This window comes from Peromyscus eremicus, chromosome 5 (genome assembly GCF_949786415.1).
Source record: "Peromyscus eremicus chromosome 5, PerEre_H2_v1, whole genome shotgun sequence".
Classification (NCBI taxonomy): Eukaryota; Metazoa; Chordata; class Mammalia; order Rodentia; family Cricetidae; genus Peromyscus; species Peromyscus eremicus.
Window position 1 is genome coordinate 3,976,285 of NC_081420.1, and position 23,312 is coordinate 3,999,596.

The 23,312-nt window shown below is 41.2% G+C and overlaps 1 protein-coding gene across 2 annotated transcripts in view; it reads left to right on the plus strand.

The window, feature by feature from the left end:
* Positions 1-511: 511 nt before the first annotated feature.
* Positions 512-23,312, plus strand: part of LOC131910876 (spermatogenesis-associated protein 31D1-like) — a 28,554-nt gene continuing 5,753 nt past the window's right edge. Inside the window, exons 1-4 of one of the 2 annotated variants that reach the window (XM_059262772.1) lie at positions 512-640; positions 13,109-13,182; positions 13,744-13,945; positions 22,381-22,622. The gene's annotated coding sequence lies outside the window, so the exon portion shown is untranslated. Of the gene's footprint in view, positions 641-10,780; positions 12,212-13,108; positions 13,183-13,743; positions 13,946-22,380; positions 22,623-23,312 lie in introns of those variants that run through there. The other variant, XM_059262773.1, reaches the window with a different exon arrangement.

Genomic DNA, 23,312 nt, shown 5'->3' on the forward strand with positions numbered 1-23,312 from the left:
ACCTGAAGGAATTAGATAAAATGCATATCCTGGCAGAGCATGATGGAACACATCTTTAATCCCAGCACTTGAGAGGCAGAGATAGGCAGATCTCTGTGAATTCAAGGTCAGAATTCCAGTCTAACCAGGGCTAAACAGAACCTGACTTAAGAGAATAATAGTATAAAACATATCCTTAGGTTTTACTTACCAAAAATCAAATGAGCCTTAGGAAGTAGACATCAACTTTCACCCAAATGACTGGATGCAAGAGGTCTGTAGTCACACTTTGAGAAACACTGCTCTGCATTGAGATGCCATTTAGGATTATTATTTTATTATTAGTTGCTATATATTACCAACATCATATAATAATTATGATTATAACATGTTTCAACACTATCTTGCCTCTTGTGCAGATGCAGTTTTCCCAGCAACATTCATTGCACAGAAACTGATTATTCATTGATCTATTCAATTAGAAAAATACCTAGACAACCTAGACAACCCTCATGTGAAGCATGTGAATGGAGAAAATCATTATAAACGAAACATCTGCTGTGGTGAAGAGTGACAAGGAGTCCCACCGGCTCTCTCAGGGCGCTGAGTCTTCATCCTCGATGTAGCACTAAGAAGTTAGTGACATGCAGAGTGATGTCATGTAAGTTTCCCTTTTTTATGGGGACACACACAGGCCAAGCACAGCTGGCTCACTGTTTGCTTTTGCTCAGACTAGGCAAGGATCTTCAGGCAGGAAGTACACTCAGCTTCTGGCAAGGCACACTAAGTGGGTGACCATGAAATGATGTCTTAGTCACTGTTCTATTGCTATGAAGAGACACCATGACCAAGACAACTCCTGTAAAATAAAGCATTTAATTGGGGATTTTCTTACAGTTTCAGAGGTTTAGTCTATCATCATCATGGTGGCAGGCAGGCAGGGATGGTGCTGGAGAAGTAGCTGGGCTACATCCTGATCCACAAAGAGAGGGAGAGACGAGACCTGGTGTGGGCTTTTGAAACATCAAAGCCTACCCCCAGTGACACACCTCCTTGAACAAAGCTACATCTCCAACAAGGCCACACCTCCACCAACAAGGACACACCTCTTAATCCTTCCCTGAAAGCTCATTAACTGGGGACTAAGTATGCAAATCTATGAGCCTATGGGGGCCAATCTCAAAACACCACAAAAAGTGACACTTGTATTTCAGATTCTTGATGGTGAGCACAAGAGAGATTTATCATCTTCCAACTGAGAGAGATAGGCTACAAGTGGATGCACTTAGAAACTGCCTCAACCTCATCCATTGCAAAGCTCATAGTAATTTGGAAATGTGGTAAAATTATGAAAAATGGGCAGTGGATATCCATGATTCTCGGAATTGAAATGGTAATTTCCCGAGTGTTTGGGAAGCTGTCGAGGTTAATTTCAGAACCTGTCTCCTGTGCTCGATAAAGCTGTGTCATCATGCTTTTAGAGTTTTGCTTTTAGAGAATTGTGACTAGGGTTTTAAGGGACTCCAAACTCTAAAGTTACCATATGAGCATATAAATATCTAATGGAGGGCAAAAAGTTCAAGAAGTTTATCAACTACATCTTTGAAATAGTTCATAGGGCAAGCACACACACACACACACATACGCACGCACGCACACACACATACACAGGCATGCACATACAGTCATAGACACATATACACAGGCACATGCACGCATGGACACACATTCACATATACTCATGCTGGAGTAGAACCAAGTCAACTCTAATATATTGCCAAGGGGTAGATCCTCTTAATGTGTCCTCAGGAAGGAACATAATTCATGTTTGCAGAGACTATATTAGTGATTCTCATATAATCAATCTCTTGGTGAACAAGAGTGTACCTTCCTCCCTAATCACTAGGACCCTGTGACTGAATGATCTCCTGAGGAAATCCTCAGTGTGTTCAGAAGTGAGTCCTCCATCCTGTAGGCTATGCTCTGTCCACCTGTACCGTGAGTCCTCCATCCTGCAGGCTGTGCTCTGTTCACCTGTACCCTGAGTCCTCCATCCTGCAGGCTGTGTTCTGTCCACCTGAGTCCTCCATCCTGCAGGCTTTGCTCTGTTCGTCTGTACTTTGTGTTTTAGTGGGCTCCATGAATCAACTTCTCAGAAATAAGTTCTTCATAAGGTCAGGGTTACACTGTGCCACAGTGTGTACTTAGTACTGAAATAGAGTTTCTAGAGCTTGGTCAGGAACATGATAAGAAGGTCAGTCAACTATCTCAGCTCCTATCTAATACTGCAAATACAGCAAAAGAAATCAAGGAAACAATATTCATAAGAGCCACAAAATTGTGTCTTAGTATAAACCTATCTGGGGAAATTAAAGACATATCCAATGAAAGCTTTAATGTTATAGAAAGAAATCAAGAAGTCACTAAAAGATGGAAAGACCTCCCATGCTCATGGGCAAGAAGAATCAATATTTGTGAAAATGACCATCCTATTCAAAATGATCTAAAAATCCTAAGCATTCCTGTTGTAGGATAATCTTCTCATACCCTGTGTAAATATGTGCCATTGTGATTGGTTTAATAAAGAACTGAACAGCCAATAAGTAGACAGGAGAGGTTAGGCAGAACTTCTATGCAGAGAGAGGATGAATCTGGCACATCAAGAGATACCAGTGAGATACTGAGGAAGTCAGACATACATTATAGAGGAGAGGTAAAGAGCCACATGGCAGAATGTAGATTAAAAGAACTGGGTTAAGTTATAAGAGCTAGTAGGACAAGCCTAAGCTAAGGCCAAGCTTTCATATTAAGTCTCCATGTCATTATTTGGGGGCTGGAGGGGGCCAAAGAAAGTCTGGCAAAAAAGACTAGCTACATTTGGCATCCAACGTGAGGCACATAACTGGAGTCCACTGCTCGAGGCATGCAGAGGTGTAAGAGGTCCTGCTATATAGCAGAGCACTTAAATGGCACACTGCCAGTGGAAGGCTATTGTCAGATATTTCTCTCCCACCCGTCAATCCCCAAATAACCATTCAGAAGCTTAATATTACTTATAAATGCTTGGCTTGTTACTAGCTAACTCTTACACTTAACCCATATTTTTTTAAATCTATGCTTCGCCACATCGCCCATTGCTTGTTACCTCATTTTCTATACATCCAGCTTCCTCACTGCTGGCTGGCATCTCTAGACTCTGCCCTTCTACATCCCATCATTCTCAGTTTGGCTTTGCCACTTAGGCTTATCCTATTCAGCTATTGGACAGTCAGCTTATTCACTAAGCCAATAATACAACATATTCACACAATATACAGAAGGATAATTCTACAGCATTTTCCCCTTTTTTTAAAAGGAAGGTTTTTAAATTAACATAGTAAAATTATGTACAACAAAACAGTTATCAATTAAAAATTATAGTTACAATATCCAGTTTATTTGTATTTGACAAAATTAGAGAAAACACTCTATTATCTGTCTTATCTTGGTGAGTCTAAAGATTTATACCTAATTTGCTTTCTATTATAACTAAGGAAAACTATAAGTTTAACTATTTAGTCTTTAACTCCATCAAATACCCCACAAGGATGAAATAATACCTAATGACAGGGACATGTAGAAAAGGTTTCTGAGTTGATTCTAAAGGAAATTGAGACTTCATCAGTTAGGAGGAATAGACCCAGCAGAAATTGTAATACCTTTTACTAGTGCTGAAATTTCCTCTTTATGGGAAGAAAATGAACATTGGCAAAGAGCTTGCAGTAATTTCTTGGGAGAAATTAACAAAAAATATTCCAAAGCAAGAGAATTCAGTTTATAAAGAGAACTAACTGGGTCCTTCCTCACATTGTACAGGGAACATCAATACATTCTATACTGATGCAAACAAATCAGGAAAGACAGGTGATAAAACAGGAAATTTAAATAAAGTGGCTCAAAGCTCTTATGATTGTGTTCAAAAGTCAGAATTGTATGCTATAATCATAGTATTAGATTTTCCAAAACCTCTTAATGTAGTTACTGACTCTCAATATGCAGAAAGTTGTTTTACATGGTGAAAGTGCTGGATTTATTCTAGATGATTCAGAATTGGCTTTGTTGTGTGTTAAAAGAAATAATCAGAAATAGAAATTATCCCCTATATATAACACATATCAGATCCCACATGGGTCTACCAGGCCTTCTACTACAAGGTGATGGTGAAGTTGATCAACTATTACTAGGAAATGCATTAGAAGCCTCAGAGTTTCATTAGAAACATCATGTCAATAGCAAGGGTCTGAAAAAAGATTTTTTCCCATCACTTGGCAACAAGCAAAGTGTGGGGCGTTTACCCAACCACCCCCACAGTTCCCCAGAGTTTTCTTGAGTGCGAGCAGCAGGAAATATTAGATAGAAGGATTTATTGCGGAGAATATCGCGGAGATAAACAGATAGAAAATAAAGGATAGCCTCGAGAGGGCCTGGAACCTATTCCAACGGGCCCCGACTGTCTCTGCCCCAGGGTTTTTATAGAGACGCCAAGGGGTGGAGCAAAAGACCTCCTCCCCCAGCACAGCCAAGTGCAGACCATCTCAGACACCTGCACTTAGGCCCGTGGTCTAATCATCCTCTATGTGGACCTGCTGGGTAAAGCCACGAGGAACCCGAGAACGGGCTCCCACAGGTCCCCCTTTCTTAATATATAAAAAAATAACTATAATGGCTTACAGCAATCTCCATAGCTGTTACACCTCCCAGTATGGGAGTAGAGGATGATATAGATGGCATTTCTCTTTTGAATTAGGTTCAAGGTGACTACAGCAGTCTTTGCTGCCTCAAGCCCTTTCTAAGCCAAAAACTCTTAAGGCGACTACAAACTTAAAGAATCCCTTAGCTTCATCATTACCATAACAGGTTAACATAAACATTGCTATACATAGCCACAATTCTCTGTCTTACAACTTTAACTCAATCATTTGAATTTTCTTGTTAACAGAACATAGGAAAAACTTCGATGTATTCACATCAAACTTAAATATTTCCTTAACTCCACAAAACCAGGGTGCATTAATATCAATAGGGTTCTGCAAACATAATTCAATCTCATAGCTCCTCTTCTTTATAATTTTTTAAAGAAAACCTCAAACCTAGTTAGAAGAAACTCATACAATTCCTACAAACCCATATTGAAAAGCAATCTTCTCAATCTAACCATTAACACTTTGAAAACTTAGCAAAACATCCAAAAGCAGTTTCTTAATAAAACTCTTTATACTTTAAAAGTAGTCTCTTAATATACATTTCTTACTAACAAAAACATGACTTTAATCCCTCAAACAACTTTTGAAATTAGACTAAGGAATATTAACTCTCCCCCTTTTCTTTATAATTTAAGCAAAATCTCAAGCCTAGTTAGAAAACCCAAACTTTTCAATTTAAACAGTTCCATTTGTAACACAAAACCAGTTCTGTAAGTAATTTCATTTTTACATAAACAGTTCCACAAAACAATTCATGAATCACCTATTAATAAAGCATATATGCATACACAAAACTGCATCTTGATTCTAGGTAGAAACAATAAATTTCTTCATTTAACCCAATTCCAGAAAACTGTTCCTAGGTCATTACTATGAATAAACTCAAAATTGTCCAATTGCAATGAAATCTCTATTGTTCATTTCATTTCTTAAGTCCCAAAATTCGAATGATAAATTCTGGTACTAGCCTTCCAAATATGAAGAAATCCAAAACCAAAATCTTTGTAGTTTTATCTCATTTTAAGTTCAAAGAGTTCAAACAAGAAATAAATTCTGGTATCAGGCTTTCACTTCCAAATATGAAGAGACGTTTTTCAACCAAAACTTTTTGCAGTTAACAATTTTTGTTCAAACAAGCGTTTCTGAACTTATTCTTTTTTAGGTACAGTAGTAATCTAAACCGCACCGTTTTTGATGTTAGCTCAGGTTTTTCTGTGTTGCGTCGATTTTCCATGAATCTCAGCTGCGGATGCCTTGTGCTAGTTCTGGCATCTGCCATTCTTAGCTTCTTAGCGGCTTCTGGAGCTTTTGAAAAGCCGCTCAGACTGCCTGCTTTGCAGTCTGCTAGGACACTAACTTCTGTATGTCTCAGGTTCTTTCACCATATACATTAAGAATAGACTCACACTTAACATTTACACTTTACAAACTCACATATAACCTTTTGCCTTGCAAAGCATTTAGACTCACATTCAACATTTACACGTTTTTACAAACTCATATAACATTAACATCTACTTATTTAAATTCCTTAAGGAAACTATAGAACTACTTCAGCAAATATATTTCTTATTATTTATATATTTCTTATATTCATTCCATCTTATTCTTATTTAAACTTACATTTACAACTAACATCTTTACTTCTTACAAGCTTATCACTACATGTCTTAAGACTACCTTAGATACTTCTTGCAAGCTTATATTCTTAAAGGATCTGTAGATCTATTTTACAAACTTATATAGGGCTACCATTAGCATATATTTAACTTAGCAAACACCTAAAGATTTTTTAACACAGATCTAACAAGAGAATTTTTATAAACTTATATATCTTATTTTCATCTTTTTCTATTTCTTACTCTTAATTATTATCACTATCTCTATTAGAAAGATTCTTAACTAGACAGGAAGTACGTACATCATTGCTAACGTTTAGAGTTTATAGTCAGCTTTGTTATAAAACACTGGGATTTAGTGAGTGTTGTTGTTATAGAATTGTGATAGTTGTTGCTAGGGGACTGTAACTTTCCCAGAATGACGCCACACTCCAAAGTTGCCAGTTCTCTCAGCCGTTCCGGACCGGCAGAGATGCACTGTCAGCGGTAGACGGTTTTTAACTAGAGGCTGTCCCTTCACCCAAATTCATAATAGCTCCCCTAAGTACTTCAATTCAGACAAACGTTTCTATTACAGCAGTACTTTTGGTTTGTTCTACCGAAAAACTTCACTTTACACTGAGGGTGAAATTACCGTAATTAGCTGCTGTAAAGCTCTTTGCCAAATAGTGCACAGCTATTAGGTGATATAAAGTATTTTTCTAAAGGAGCTAGTAAAGCCACAAGTGGCACAGCTCCGAACTGTATTTAGTATTTTCACTTCATTAGCTTTAACTCCTGATATTAGCAGCTGTGATATTTAGCATTGATTTCTAATCAGGAACTTTCAGGTGAAGCAACTCTTATGACAGCTAGATTTTCTGGTTTGTTTCCCATCTATAAAGCAGTCATTTTTTTGAATGCCTGTGTCCTTGTCTCCTTAATAGAATGCAAAGGAATTGCTCATTGCAGGCAGTTTGTTCAAAAGGTAAATAATTTTTAATTTCACATAAGTTTCTTCATATCTAAGACAACGTTCAGTGTATAAACTGCTCTCTCTTGCTTAAGGATTTTAAAGTGGCTTGTTTGATCTTATAGGTAGCTTTCTGTCATCCAACTACCGTTAAAACTTTGCACAGCTATTAGGGTAAATAAGACATTTTACCAAGGAGCCCCAAACCGCGAAGTGCCTAGTTCCATATCCTTTCAATGTTTCATTGGAACTGACACTTAAAACTCTTAGATGATTTTCCTCCTTATTCTTTTAAAAGCTGTATTTTAAAGTTTACCATGAACGTATTTTCGAGCTGACAAACGTGTTTCAGGGCAATGTCGCCATCTTTATTGGAAAAACTACCTTTCCCAGAATGCATTTCCCTTATATCAATCCATAATAGTATCAGTCCCTTAAATTAGTCCTTTATATCATTTCCCTTATATCAGTCATTTCCCATAGTTCTTTTTGGGTCTGAGAGTCAACTTTTAAGTTCTTTTTTACCAGACTTGCTTACAAATTCTTGCCCGGGAGGTTTGAACAAAGTTTTTGCTTTTCCAACGGGAGATTTGAACAGGCATTTTACATTTTTAATTATGGGACATTGGGAGGTTTCTGGTCTCTCCTCAGCTGGCTTTAACAGGTGTCTCTCCTTTAATTGACACTGGCCCCCAAATCAGAACTGCACCTGCCTCGTTAGCGCGCATTGAGGTGGGCAATTTCTGATAGCAACTTTCCTCGGGGCTTGTGTTTGTCTTAGCCAGTCAGTGAAAAACAAATATTTACAACAGAGTTTTTTCATAGCTCTTTCAGAGAGATTTTCTCCCACTGATCTATTTCATTTTGCTTGTTCCTTCCTTCCCCAGATGCAGAGCTTCAAGTATCTGCGGCTCTGTACCTCTGCTAGCTGCCCTTGGAAGTAGGGGCTTTTTTTTCTCCCCAATCCGCCTCAAATTCTAGCAGCTTTTTTAGGTCATATATTTTTCTGGGGAGGATTATGTCCCTTCTGTTTCTTCGGAGTGTTTTTCCCAGACAGTTCCCAGTTTGGTCTCAGTTTATCCCCTCTACCCCAGAAACAGTTTCCGACACTACAGTGGCGGCTTTCCCTGCTCCTGAAGGTAGGGGCTTTTTGTCCGTTTCTGTTTTCTGGGTCTGTGTGGTTTGCGTACAGACTGAAAATCTAACAAGGGAGGTTTTTGCCATTTCTAAACTCCCATTAGGACAGGTGTTTTGCTTCATCAGGCCTTCACCTGGTCCAGTCCCCCAGTAGGTTGTGTTTGTCTGGGTGCTCAAGGACAGAGCTTATGCCAGAGGCAATCACCCCTTAGGGCTATACTCCCTCATCTGATCGGGAGTTAGTTGAAACAAAGCTTTTCTCAAAGAGATGCTTTCTCTGACAGAAAAGAAAGCTTTACTAGTTCTGTTCTGCCCTGGCTGGGCTCTTTCTCCAGACAGCGTTCTGACTCAGCAGCACAACTGCTTCAGACACAGTTCAGCTTTACAGTGTTTTCCCAGAAAGGTCCTTATTCTGATAGGAAAGCTTTTTTCAGATGTCTTTTTGCAGCAGTGGACCTACCAACCCGGGACTTGTAGGAAAGCAGACAACTGTGCTGTTCCCACTGGCTTTAGCTTTGGTTGTTCATTAGCAACCTTCCCCTGGGTCCTGCACCTTCCTGCCTCAGCTCTGTGCTCCAGGAAGTTTGCAACTGCAGGAACCCTAGTATCCCTGAAATGCACCCCAACTCAGAGACGCTGGCCAGTCGCCTCTGGGTTTTTGGTCAGAAGTGAGGATACAATGCTAACAGTTTGCATTACTTGAGGGGATTAGGACGATTAGGAGCACCTTTTCATTCTGAAACGCTCACTCAGAAACAAAACCCTTGATGCCTCAGCTCGGCTGTAACTGAAAAGCTTGGCTTTTTTTCTTTTCTCAGGTAAAGTTTCCTGCCCTTTTGGGCTCTCTGTAGCTCTTTACCCACACTCTCCCAAGCGTTTCCCTCAGGGGACTCTGACCCACGGTCTTTTACTAGCTTAAAGAGACACAGCTTAGAAGAGGTTTTTAGGAACTTGTCCCTGCCTCCTGAATTGCAGGGAGGATTTTTAAAGCTTGAAAGAGAACTTGGAGAGGTTTTGCCATCTTAAGAGGTTTGTTGTTTTCCCTTAGAGCTAATCACAGGTGGTCCCCATATTAATATCTTCAGGTGATTCTAATTTTTGTCCTTCTGAGAGAAAGTTAAAGGCTTTAGTTTTTAAGTTTGAGAGCTTTTGAGAAAGATGAAGGCTTTTTAGAGTTTTTTCCCCCAAATTTTCCAAGAAAAGCTTTAAGAGAAAGGTTTTTTTCCCCCCAAGAAAAAGAGCAACTTTTCCCAAAACTTCCCAACTTTAAACTTTGGCTCTTTACACCCCCATTTTTGCCTCAGGGAGAAATCACTTTCTCCTGCCGCTTGGACTTAGCATTTCAGTTGTCCCCAGGACAAAAGCTTCCATAGGAAACTTATTCTTCCCCATAAGCTCGAAGAAGAGCTTTTTTACTACCCAAATAGCCCAAAGAAAGATTGTTTCCCCCAGTTTGCATTCAGAGCCCCCAAGTTAGAAAATTGAAGAGTTTTTCTGTCTAGTTACCTTACTTATTTTTTCCTACACAATCTTACACTTCTAAGTTTTTCCTACACTATATTACTACCCTATGCCTTATACTTATTTTTCACAGATAGAAATTGAGAAAGGGATAGAAGATAGAAAATTTTGACAGAAGAGAATTTCGCTGCAGCATCGGACATCCTTCCAGTCCGCTTTCCTTTTCTCTCGAGGATAAAACCCCTGCCTCTCAAAAATATATATAAAAAATATATATTTTCCATAACACCGGCATGCCTCATCCACTGGCAGGGCTGAACTCAGCACTTTCGCCAAAAACTCTGTAATAAAACTATTATTTTCCTTTATCTTTAGTACCTATTACTTTGTCTTTAGTCCCTGTTCATTTGTCTTTAGTCCCCCCTTTTTTTCTTTAGTCCCTTTTTTCTTTTTTCTTTAGTCCCTGTTCATGGCGCCATTCTGTGGGGCGTTTACCCAACCACCCCCACAGTTCCCCAGAGTTTTCTTGAGTGCGAGCAGCAGGAAATATTAGATAGAAGGATTTATTGCGGAGAATATCGCGGAGATAAACAGATAGAAAATAAAGGATAGCCTCGAGAGGGCCTGGAACCTATTCCAACGGGCCCCGACTGTCTCTGCCCCAGGGTTTTTATAGAGACGCCAAGGGGTGGAGCAAAAGACCTCCTCCCCCAGCACAGCCAAGTGCAGACCATCTCAGACACCTGCACTTAGGCCCGTGGTCTAATCATCCTCTATGTGGACCTGCTGGGTAAAGCCACGAGGAACCCGAGAACGGGCTCCCACAGCAAAGGATGTGGTGGTATTGTGTTCCCCAAAATATTGTGTACCCTAATAAACTTATCTGGGGTCAGAGAACAGAAAAGCCACAATATTAAACATAGAGGTTAGGCAGTGGTAGCACACGCCTTTAATCCTAGCATTCCAGAGGCAGAAACCCATGTGTTCAAGGATACAGCCAAGCATAGTGACTCACGCCTTTAATCCCAGAAAGCCAGCCTTTAATCCCAAGGAGTGGTGGTAGAAAGCAGAAAGATATATAAGGCGTGAGGACCAGAAACTAGAGGCATTTGGCTGGTTAGGCATTTGGCCTAGTTAAGTGTTCAGGCTTTGAGCAGCACAGTTCAGCTGAGAGCCATTCGGATGAGGACTCAGAGGCCTCCAGTCTGAGGAGGCAAGACCAGCTAAGGATCCGGCGACGTGAGGTAGCTGTGGTTTGTTCTGTCTCTCTGATCTACCAGCATTGACCCCAATAACTGGCCTTGAGTTTGATTTTATTAATAAGACTCTTTAACATTCATGCTACAAAAGGAAATTATAAGAAAATGTCCTACTTGTTCCTTGTATAACCAAACTCTACTACCTGTAGGAAGCAACCCAAAGGGTACTCAAAGAAATGAAAATTGGCAAATGGATGTGTTTCATTTTGCAGAGTTTGGAAAATTAAAATATATATACTATATCATAGATACATATTCAGGATTTCAATGGGCAACTGCTTTGAGTTCTGAAAAGACTGATTCTGTAATCACACATTTGTTAGAAGTTATGGACATCATGGGACTACCCATACAAATTAAGACTGACAATGCTCCAGCATGTCTCTAGTAAAATGAAACAGTTTTTTGCTTATTACAACATAAATCATATTACAGGTATACCACACAATCCTATAGGGCAAGTAGTTATAGAAATATCTAATTGAACTCTAAAAGATATGTTTAGTAAACAGAAAAGGGTAATAAAGACCCCTATAGATAGATTACACAATGCTTTATTAACTTTAAATTCTCTAAATGCTAATGAGAAAGGAATGACAGCTGCAGAGAGACATTGGACAGTAGAAAAAACTGCTGAATCAAATCAGCCTATATATATTAAAGATGTGTTGACCTCAGAATGGAAACCAGGATATGTGTTACATTGGGGAAGAGGTTCTGCTTTTGTTTCCACAAGAGAAGAAAATCTATGGATACCATCATAATTGATAAAGACTAGATTTAAACAACAGGGACCTCTTCATTAGAAGAGGCAATAATAGTTCATCAAACAGCATGACTAGTCAATCTAAACTAACTTATAAGACTAACAAATGCTTTTCATTTGATCAGATATAACTTGCCAAAAGGGAAACTCCCCAAAGTTAGGGCTGGGGCAGGGTTTTGTTTTTGTCTTTCCAGGAGAATGAAGGCATCCTACTAAGGAATCTGAAGACCACTGGCCAAATGAGACATCTGAAGAAAAAGGACAAATCATCCAGAGAAAATGTCCCAAGAAACAGAGTAAATTAGCCTATTGGTATATCACATTTCCAACAGGATAAAATTTCATAAATCTTTCAAATGTTTGTTTCTGCTGTTCTCTACAGACATAAAATACAAATGATCTTTTTGTACTCACAGTTCAATTAAAAAAAAAAAGCTAGCTTTGGAGTTGGAGTGTGGTTCTCTCCTTCTCTAATCCAAGCATGCTTGTTTGGAAAATCCAAAATCTCTGTTTCATGTCAGAAAAGCCACCTGATATGGGACAAAAGAAAAACCAAAATTAAGGGACTATTCTTTTGCCACTAATCTCATAATTCTTTGGTTTTATTTTGACTCTTTAAAACTTTTCTTAAGGTATAAATATTATCTCAAAATTTGTAAGATTAATATATATATTTTTTAAACTTTTGTCATGATATTAATGGTCATATAGAGTACTAATTAATTCTAGAAAAAGGTTTCATCAAGTTTTCTGTACATGATTTCAAATTTGTCTCTATCAGGTAACTAGGAATTAAGTTTTTGTGCTCTGGATGTACATAACAAATTATGGTCCTTTAACCTCTTTGAGATCTGTTGCATATGATATTAAAATGTTTAAGTTTTCTGCAGTGAACCATGACCATGCCTAACAATGACCTTTGAAATCTCCAAAAGGAGGGTGGGGCCCCACAATGAGGATTCCAACTGGACTATAGTAATGCTGCCGAGCTGACAAACACCACCCAAAGATTGGCTTTGGATTACAAACTGCTCAGGATAATTTCAAGGTGGCTAGCTGAGATGTTCCAGCCTCACAGACTACTCTAGCTAGGACTTGAGACAAGCCCTGCACTTTCTCATTACACAGAGACTGGACAACAAATGATACAGCTAGCTCTCCCAGGACTTGACAATTATCCCAATTTTTTTCAGGGTTCCCTAGAGATGCTGTTGCCCCCTGGCAAATGGGAGTAATTTTAAGAGCATGATGCCCACATTCCCAAGAGGTAGGGTGGGTGGTTTTTGTCATTCAGTGGGTTATAAATGTATGTCATTGTTTAGGGGGGTTGCAAGTTGTTAATGGTCATGGTCAGGGAAAAAAATAAGCAAAGGAGATTAGACTCAGGGATCTCTTTCTAAAAAGAAAAAAAGGAGGGATATAGGAATGATAGGATAAAAGCATAGATTATTGAATCTACTTTTAAACTAAAAAGCAAGTATTAATCTCAAATATTTTACATTCATATGGATTTTTATATATTGATACAAATTTAAGGTTATTTTTGCTTTAACATACTGTATGTTTCTACTCTTGTTTAAGGTACTGTACCTATGCAGCTCATTAAAAAATGAAAAGTTCTAGTCCTTAAAAGATATTATAAACTATTTAGTATAATTGAGAAATGCAATGTTAGTAGTTAATCATCTATAACAATCAAACTTGTAATCAGGTATGCTTTCAAGGTCAAACAGATATTTTTAGATAGATAGATGGTCATTAAACACTTTAGAGATCTACAGAATATGGCATTTATGATGTTTTAATAGCATAAGGCTTTTCATCACAGTGAGATACATCTGCTCCTGGCAGCACCAGTCTACTTCAGAGAAGATGATGGGCATTGAAGAACCTTACATGGAGTTTGCTTTTTTGTGGCAAAGTTAGCCACTGTGCAAGATATTGCCCTTCCCTTGACTGCTGACAATATGTTGTCTATGTTGGACAAGTAGGACACAAAAGAAAGGACTGCTGAACTTTGCCAAGACAAGGTAGGACAGTCCTTCAAAATTCCTGCTTCACGGAAAACTCTGTCAGATATTCTAGGCTTGTAGACCAAAGATGGATGCCCCAACATTGCAGAGGAAACTTGGGTGACTGTCTAGGTAGCCAGATGTCTTTGTCATTTCTATAGTTTTGGAAGTTGCTTGCTCTGTGCTTCCTGTTTACTCAGGTAATATTTTATCCTTCTTGGGTCTCTGATAGGGTTGAAGACTAGATAGTTATACCATTTTCTTTGTTATAAAATTCAGAAAAGAAACTCACATAAAAGATGTAAAGTTTATAAAGGTTGAGAGATATAAAACCTTAAGTTGTTTATCTAATAAAATGCTTTAAGGTCTAAAAAGATATTTTTAGGTTGGTAATACAAGTTATGATAAAAAGTGGTTTAGGTAGAAAACTTTGGACTCATCAGTATAGGAGAGATAATGGAGTAAGTTCTCCGAATTTGCCAAATACAAGTGGACTGGACATTGTGAATGTAATTCTTTTTTTTTTTTTTTATTTTATTAATTATGTATACAGTGCTCTGCTTGCATGAATTCCTGCAGGCCAGAAGAGGGCACCAGATCTCATTACAGATGGCTGTGAGCCACCATGTGGTTGCTGGGAATTGAACTCAGGTCCTCTGGAAGAGCAGCCAGTGCTCTTAACCGCTGAGCCATCTCTCCAGCCCGTGAATGTAATTCTTACTTGATAATTGTTCTTATTGTATATAGTTTTCCTGGGTTAGAGTTAAAACCTTTCCTTTCTATTTAGACAAAAAGGGGGAAATGTTGTAGGATCATCTTTTGTACACTGTGTGAAGATATGTTGTTGTGAGTGGTTTAATAAAGAGCTGAATGGCCAATAGGTAGGCAGGAGAGTTTAGGCAGGGTTTCCGGGCAGAGAGAGGAACTCAGTGGGATAAATCTAGTATGGCAAGAGATGCCAGTGAGACACTGAGGAAGTCAGCATACATTATGGAGGAGAGGTAAAGAGCCATGTAGCAGAATGTAGATTATTAGAAATGGGTTAATTTAAGTTATAAGAGGTAGTGGGACAAGCCTAAGCTAAGACCAATTATTATTATAATTAATAATAAGTCTCCATGTCATTATTTGGGGGCTGGTGGCCCAAAGAAAGTTTGACAAGAAAGACTAAGCTACACATTCCCAGTCTGAAGTCCAGGACAGTTTTTCTATGGCCATAAACACCAGGCCGAGGTCTCACCACCTACAGGGGCTGAGCTCTCCCACATCAATCATTAATCAATAAAATGCCTTACAAACTTTCTTATAGGCCAATTTGATGGAGGCATTTTTTTTTTCAATTGAGGTTCCCACCTCTCAGGTGACTCTAGCTTGTGGTAAGTTGACAATCTTATATCAACTTGACATATTACACATCACTTTTTAACTAGAATTTTTTATCATCTGTCCCCAAGGTCTCATTAATATCAATATATTACAAAACATATTACAAAATTAAAAGTCCAACCATCTTTATAAAAAAATCACTTTAGAAGTTCAATCTCCTTAAAAAAAATTCAAAATCTCTGTAAAACTCCAAAATCTCTTTAAAAGTTCAAAGTCTCCCAACTGTGGGCTCCTATAAAATAAAAAGTAAGTTAAATACTTTCTTACTTCAAGAAGAAAGAACCAGGGACCATCACAATCTGAACAAAGCAAAACCAAACTCCAACAGTATAAATAACTTGAGTGTCCAGAAGTCTGAGATTAACTCACAATGTCCAGGGCTCCTCCAAAGGGCTTGGGTCACTTCTCCAGCTCTGTCCTCTGCAGCACACGCAGCTCGTCTCCTAGGCTCCATCGGACTCCACTCCACTGCTGCTGCTGTTCTTGGTGGTCATCCCATGGTACTGGCATCTCCAACATGCTAGAGTCTGCGGCTGCAACTGAACTGTGCTTTCAACATAACCCCTCCGTAGGCTTTCTTCAGGGACTCCAGCTCTGCCACACAGTGCCACGGCTCAGCTGCTCTTTATGACCCCTTCATGCCCTCAAACCAGTACCACCTGGGTGACACATTACCAAGTTCAGCTGCCAGCATGAGTTGCAAGCTCAGTCCCTCTAGAACACAGCTTCAGTGTGCTCACCCTGAGAAAACACTCCCAGAAGATTTCACCTCAGTGATGCTGGTCTCTTCTTAACCACCCATAATCTCTTAACTAGCCGTCATCAATTGTCACAGCAAAGCAAAGCCTTCACTTCAGAGGTTCTGGTCTCTTGTTACTCACAGCCGATTCATCATGCTAAGCTAACCAGAACCACAGATTCTTAACTCAAAATCTCAGATGACCCTGATAGAAAACTCTCTGCTTCCCTCTGCAGCGTCACAAGCCAGGTCCCCCAGCTGTGTTGCTCCCAGCATCATCCTCCAACCTTACAGATTGCACAACTAACCAAGCTTTGACAACTCGGCTTTTCCAAGACAAAGTCCTCCCCAAACCATGGGTCTGTCACAGCAATACCCCACAAACCTGGCACCAATTTCTGTCTTAGGGTTACTATAGCTGTGATAAAACACCATGACCAAAAACAACTATGGGAGGAAATGGTTTATTTGGTTTACATGTCCCAGAATCAAGTCCAATGATGGAAGCCAGTCAGGAACCTAGAGGCTTGGGCTGGTGCAAATGCCTTGAGGGGGTTCTGCTTACTGGCTTGTTCCTTATGGCTTGCTCAGCTTGCTTTCTTATAGAACCCAGGACCTCTTGCCCAGGGTGCACCACCCACCATGGGCTGGGCCCTCCCACAGCAATCACTAACTAAGGAAATGCCCCATAGGCTTGGCCACAGCCAGACCTTCTCTGCTGTGCTGGGATTTTTCTCTGATTTGAACCTGTGCAGGTCTTACGCATGATGTCACAGTTGGTGAGTTCATGTGTGCATCAGTCCTGTTGTGTCTGAAAGACATGGTTTTCATGGGTCATCCATTACTGCTGAGTCTTACAGTCTTTCTGCTTCCTCTTCCAAATAGATCCCTGAGCCTTGAGGGGAGGGGCTAGCGAACATAGACTTTTTAATTCATACAAAGCTTGGAAGTTTTGTTTTCTACAAACTGTCTTTATTGATGCTGACATAGTAGGCATTCAAAATGTTTTCATATAGTCCATTCTCATTACAAGACTCTGAATTTAAAAGGCAAGAGAACTATTACTTATAGCAGAAGTATGTCACATACTGTTACTCCCAGGAGAGAAAGCAAGAAGGCAGAGAGGATGCTGGAGCTGTGAACCTAGCAGATGACCAGGCGCACAAGACAACTCTACTTCCAAATTGGCCAATATTTTGTTAAAGCCATATTCTCAGCTATGACATTGCTTTCATTTTAAGATGAAGACCTTGTCTTAGGCTTTCTATTGCTGCAACAAAATACCATGACCAAAAGGCAACTTGGAGAGGAAAGGGTTTATTAGGCTTACACTTCCATGTCACTGTTCATCATTGAAGGAAGTCAGAATAGGAACTCAAGCAGGGCAGGATCCTGGAGGCGGGAGCTGATGCAGAGGCCATGGAGGGTGCTGCTTACTGGCTGCTCACATAGTTTGCTCAGCCTGCTTTCTTTTGCTTTTTTTTTTTTTTTTTTTTTTTTTGGTTTTTTTCAAGACAAGGTTTCTTCTGTGTAGTTTTGGTGCCTTTACTGGATCTCGCTCTGTAGACCAGGCTAGCCTCGAACTCACAGAGATCCTCCTGCCTCTGCCTCCTGAGAGCTGGGATTAAAGGCATGTGCCACCACCGCCCGGCCTCACTCTGCTTTCTTATAGAACCCAGAACCACCAGCCAGAGATGGCCCCACCCGCCGTGAGCTGGGCCCTCCACCATTGATCACTGTCTTAGTTAGGGTTTCTATTCTGTGACGAGACACCATGACCATGGCAACTCTTATGAGGAAAACATTTCATTGAGGTGGTGGCTTACAGTTTCAGAAATTTAGTCCATTATCATCATAGTGGGGAGCATGGTGGCATGCAGGCAGATGTGGTGCTGGAGTAGCTGAGAGTCCTACATCTTTCAGGTAACAGGAATTCAACTGAGACACTGGGTGGTATACTGAGCATAGGTAACCTCAAAGCCCACCCCCACAGTGACACACTTCCTCCAACAAAGCCATACACGCTACAACAAAGCCACACCTCCTAATAGTGCCACTCCCTATGAGATTATGGGAACCAATTACATTCAAACTACCACAATCACTAATTGAGAAAATACCTTAGAGCTGGATCTCATCAAGGCATTCCTTAACTGAGTTTCCTTTTTCTTATGACTCTAGCTTGTGACAAGTTGGCACACAAAACCAGCCAGTACAACTGACTGCTGTGGGATGTTCTGTATGGCAAATGTGTTGCTAATTAGTCAATAAATAAAACACTGATTGGCCATTGGCTAGGCAGGAAGTGTAGGCGGGACAAGGAGGAGAATAAAGCTGGGAAGTGGAAGGCTAAGTCAGAGAGACACTGCCAGCCGCCACCATGACAACCAGCATGTGAAGATGCCGGTAAGCCACGAGCCATGTGGCAAGGTATAGATTAATGGAAATGGATTAATTTAAGCTGTAAGAACAGTTAGCAAGAAGCCTGCCATGGCCATACAGTTTGTAACCAATATAAGTCTCTGTGTTTACTTGGTCGGGTCTGAGGCTGTGGGACTGGCAGGTGATAGAGATTTGTCCTGACTGTGGGCCAGGCAGGAAAACTCTAGCTACAACTGACCCCTTGTCAACTTGATACACAAACACATCACTATTAAGCCACAACCCTTCCTTTCTTATTCATCCTCAAGATCTCTCATTAAAATTATAATTTTTAAAGTCCCACAGTCTTTACACACTCAAAACACATTAAAAATTCAGTCTTTAAAATATCCAATCTCTTTTTAAAAAGTTCAAGTCTTTCATCTGTGAGCTCCTTTAAAAATAAAAATTAGATTAAATAAATACTTTCTTCAAGAGGGAAGAACCAGGGCACCATCACAATCTGAACCAAGCAAAACCAAACTCCAACAGTATAAATAACTCGATGTCCAATGTCTGGGATTCATTCACAATCTTCCGGACTCCTCCAAAGGGCTTGGGTCACTTCTTCAGTTTTGCCCTCTGCAGCACACACAGCTTGTCTTCTAAGCTCCAGACGGTTCTACTCCACTGCTGCTACTGTTCTTGGTAGTCTTTCTATGATACTGGCATCTCCAAAATTATGGGGTCCCTTGCTGCAACTGGGCTGCACTTCACTAATATCATCTCATAGGCTTTCTTCATGGTGCCAAGCTTCAACTTCTCTGCATGACCCCTTCAATCTTGGGCCTTCAACTGTCACTGAGGCTGCATCTTCACCAATGGCCTCTCCTAGCCTCTCACAGTGCCAAGCCTCAGCTGCTCTCCATGACCCTTTCATGCCTTCAAAACTAGTGCCACCTGGGTGACGCTTACACATTACCAAGTCCTGCTGCCAACACCAGATACAACCATGGCCACCTCTGGAATGTAACTTCTGTTCTCTCAGGAAACATTTGCCAGAAGATTTCATCTCAGTGAAGCTGGTCTCTTCTCAATCACCACTACTTTATTAGCTCCAGTCAACCAGCAGCAATTATCCCAGTAACATAAGGTTTCACTTTAGCAGTTCTGGTCTCTTGTTAATCAAAGCTGATTCTTCAGCCCCAGCTAACCAGAACCATAGGATCTTAATTCAAAATAGCAAACATCCCTTGTCTTTCATCTTCCCTCTAAACTCTTGCAAGCCAGGCCTCCATCCTCTGCACTGCTCTCAACATTCTTATCTTTCAAGCTTCCACAGAACAGCCTACTGAGGTCTCAACACTCAATGGCTTTTCTAGCCCAAAGTTCCAAAGTCCTTCCACAATCCTCCCAAAAACATGGTCAGGTCTGTCAGAGCAAAACCCCACTTCTGGTACCAATTTCTGTCTTAGTTAGGGTTTCTATTACTTCGACAAAACATTATGACCAAAAGAGCAAATTGGTGAGGAAAGGGTTTATTTGGCTTACATTCTTACATTGCTGTTCATCATCAAAGGAAGTCAGAACAGGAACTCATGCAGGGCAGGAAGCTGAAGGTAGGAGCTGATACAGAAGCCATGGAGGGTGCTGCTTACTGACTTGCTCATAGAATCCAGGACCACCAGACCCAGGGATGGTACCACCCACCATGGGCTGGGCCCTCCCCCATTGATCACTAATTGAGAAAATGCCTTACAGCTGGATCTTATGGAGGCATTTCCTCAACTGAGACTCATTCCTCTCTGATGACTGCAGCTGGGTCACATTGACACAGAAGCCAGTATAGACCTAATCATTAAGAAACCACTTTTTAAATGATTCATTTAGAATACAGGGATTTGTGAAGTTTCTGTGACTTACTGTACCACCTAGAGAAGTTACTTAACCTCCCTGAGCTTGGTTTTATTTATTGAGAGAATGCTCACAGTGCCTGCCCTGCTTACTTCCCTGGCTTATTGAGAGGGTGTTGGAAGTTGATGCTCCATAAGTTGGGCAGCAATCATGTTCAAAATAGTTGCAATTGGTGTAGGAAGGATAAGTGTTGGGATGGTCTATCACTCAAGGTTAGTGGAGGTCATTGCTGGCAATGGAAATTATGTCCTCCCAGTCAGTATCCAATTCCACCCCAAATAAATTTCCTTTGTTGCTAATCTGCAAGGGGAGAATGCTGTCCTCAGTCTCCTCCTCCTCGTAGCTTTGCAGGAGTATCTGGGTGGTGCTGAAAATGAACCAAATTCGATTTGGGAAGAGAATTTTTACTGAAACTTCATGTAGGCTTGAATATTTGACACAAGTCTATACAGGAACATATCTAGCCCATGATGTCATTTTAAAAGACAAGTGTTGTTTGATTATCTTTCCCAAAGAACTGTTAGTTCATAGCAGAAAACTGGAGAGATGGGCAGGGAGGCCTAGCTAAGCAGTGGTGTCCCAGCAGTCCTGATCCACTGGCCCTAACCCACTCCGCAGGTTGCTTGGCAGTTTGTAGCTGCTGTAGGGGCTGGACTCTCTTCTTTAGGTGTGCAACTTTGACCTCTGCAGAACAGCATCCTTCAACCTTACCCTGAGCCCAACAGCAGAGCCTGTGACCTTCATGACTCTATGTCTGTCTCCTAGTCTCCAGTGATGGGTGATACATGAAGACTTGCCTAAGGTTGCAAGTCAACGAAGAGGAGCTTGTCCTCCAGGAAGGGCATGTGTCCTGCATGACTGACAGGGCTCCAGCCAGCTTAGAGTCCATCCCCTCACAGGAAAGCTAGTAAGAGGCATGGGCTGTAGTATGAAGTGATGGGGTTTAGAGTTTAAGGGTGTCATGAGAACCTAGCAGACAGGTTGGAGCATAGCAGACAAGAGGAGAAAGTCTAGAACAAGTGTAGGCGAGGGTGAGGTACAAAATCTGCAGTTTTTTTAAACCTGAAAAGAAATGCTACTTGTGTAACAAGTGACAGACTCCAGTTTGGAACATTACCAGGGGATTATATCAAGTATATTTTAGGGATAATCAGTGAGAGTCCTCAACCTTGGTTCTTCCCTGGCTTTGAGAATCCTGGGTCCCGCTCTGTCCCCAAGGACTTGTGCACCAAGGGCTTATTGTCAATCAGCCCTGTCTTAGTGAATCATGGATTGCCAATGCAATTGTTGACATGGCCAGGGATGGTCTATACTGTATGTAGAGTTGGGAGAAGTTAGGGTAAAAATAATGATGTAGGAGAAATGAAGGAAGGGAAGACTGACTCTTCTCAGACACGAGAACAATGCACTGATTTGTGAGAATGAGTGTGTGTGTGTGTGTGTGTGTGTGTGTGTGTGTGTGTAACTTAAAGTCTGGTCCACTTGAAGCTTCACTAGTTTCAGAAAAATAAATGGAATAAAACTGTACCCAAGGATTCTAGGAGGTGTATGCATTTAGTATCATGTACATTTCATATCACTTTGAGTTTGGTGATTCGAGTCTACCCCTGAATAAAGGTGTTAAAGTGCTGACTGGAACATGAAAATGTTCTAGTCAACATTTATAATATCATGTACAAGAGAATTTTTCTTCCTAATCTGAGGGAAAAGAAAACAATTCCATAGATAAGATGTACTGGAGGACATTGTGCCATTGAGACTGAAAATCCAGCCCAAACAGGTACTTCAGGTAGGCTGTTAGACTTCCTAGGCAGCACAATGGGCTGCATCCCAATCGAGTGCTGCAAAGCCGGAAGGAGGCTGAGGTGAAGTCCTGGTCCCAGCGGGAGCAAACAGAGACTCTGTGTGAGACATGAAGTGAGGACAGTGGGGCCGAGAGCTGCAGGCTCTGGCACAGGGTGCTGCTGGGACTCGGGGGGTAGGGAGGTGTTGAGGGCTCCCCTGCCCCCGCCCTCACAAGTCCTCTATGACTCTCCCCTGCTCTGTGATGCAGACCTGGGCCTGCACTGAGGCCCACTCAGCCTCAGATCTCAGCTGGCAGCTGTGTGAGCCACACTATGGAGAAGGTCATCTCCTTTCTGCACAGCACGACGGAACCATGCTTGGGCTTCAGCTCCGTGCTCTCGGACACTGACCCACTGCACCTTCCTGAGTGCAGGGGCTGCTGCTCCTGTGCCTGTTGTACCTGATACTGACTTCATTTTATCACTGTGGAAACGTCAAGACCTCAGAAAGGTGAGTCAGTACGGTGAGCCCCCGTACGGAGAGATTCTTTATTGATGTGTCCCATTTCTTTTGTTTTTTTGTTTGTTTGTTTGTTTTGTTTTGTTTTGTTTGTTTTTTGAGACAGGGTTTCTCTGTGTAGTTTTGGTGCCTTTCCTGGATCTCCTTCTGTAGACCAGGCTGGCCTCGAACTCACAAAGATCCGCCTGCCTCTGCCTCCCGAGTGCTGGGATTAAAGGCGTGCGCCACCACCGCCCAGCCTTGATGTGTCTCATTTCTAGACTCACATTATCAGATGAATTTAAAGAGTTTGGCTGTCCTAGAGAGATGTCTGCATGGGACACTGAGGAGAGGAAAGAGCACTGCTGCCCTGGGTATGAGGTCTGGTGGGGCACGGATCCAAGGAGGACCAGGGTTTTCATCTGGACCCACAATCTACCTCTCTGGGTGTAATTGAAAGTTCCATGAGCTAGGGCTGAGCACTGAGTCTGGGGCTCATTGACTTCATTCCAGAGGGTGGGTTCTCTGGAAAGCAGTGTCTCCTGGCCTTTAGTCTGTCCTGTTCCTGCCTCTCATTGCCCTTCACCAGGCCTTTCCTAAGCTGGACATCAGGAGAGGCCTCTAAGCAAAACCTGGAGCCTGAGCTTTGTCCCCCAAACATAGGGCCCTCAGAGGTGCTTAGCTGTGCCTGGAGCAGAGGCC